General features: G+C 46.4%; 1 protein-coding gene across 1 annotated transcript in view; it reads right to left on the bottom strand.

Annotated features, from left to right (window-relative positions):
- mlxipl (MLX interacting protein like) overlaps nucleotides 1-864 on the bottom strand; it is a 46,428-nt gene that overhangs the window by 15,445 nt on the left and 30,119 nt on the right. The window lies entirely within an intron of this gene.

Below are 864 nucleotides of genomic sequence, written 5' to 3' on the forward strand. Positions count from 1 at the left end.
GACGAATGTGGCAAGGCCTGCAGCACATCACAGACTACAGGACCACCACCAGCATCATCAGCTCCACAAACAGTCTCCTGGATGACCTCAACACCTTCTATGATCTCAAACAATGAGGTCAATGTTGAGGCGTCAAATATTAATAAAGCAGGAAAAAAATGAGCAATTCATTGAGAACATCTAATGTTCTGATTATTTTACCACAGTATTTTGCCCACGGTGCAGCATTTAATTACTTCGCTATGGTCCATAACATTCACTGTGCATATGATGTGGCATCTCCCCCTGAAGTGTACACAAGACCACCATGTGAACATCAAGATGATTTATACTCTCCATAGAGAAGTAGGGACTTTGTCTAATGCACTTGTCACTGTCTGGTATCAAATTCAATGACAGGACATTTACAGTATTAGAATACAGTCATTTCATGGCCTAGGCAGTGCTTTAATCTGACAAAAGACATAACCATATTCTGCCTTTTATACTGTATATGCTTGCTACCCCCCACATAAGAAAAGAGAAGGTGATCACATTTTAATAGCAACCGAGCTCAACCACAAACTGTCCACACTAGGTCTGCATCCCACCCTCTGTGACTGGATCCTGAAATTTCTGACTGGCAGGCCCCAGTCTGTCAGGACTGGCAACAGGACCACAGCCGCCAGCATCACTACAAACACTGGCACCCCACAGGGATGTGTCCTCAGTCCCATCGTCTACACCCTGTTCACCCACGACTGTGCCACCTCCCACAAAGACAACATCATCCTAAAGTTCACGGACAACACCGCAGTTATAGGTCGCATCACTGGCGGGGACGAAGCAGCCTACAGGAGGGAGGTGGCCGGTCTGGTGTCATGG

Source organism: Monopterus albus, unplaced genomic scaffold, assembly GCF_001952655.1.
Source record: "Monopterus albus unplaced genomic scaffold, M_albus_1.0 scaffold124.1, whole genome shotgun sequence".
NCBI classification, from domain to species: domain Eukaryota; kingdom Metazoa; phylum Chordata; class Actinopteri; order Synbranchiformes; family Synbranchidae; genus Monopterus; species Monopterus albus.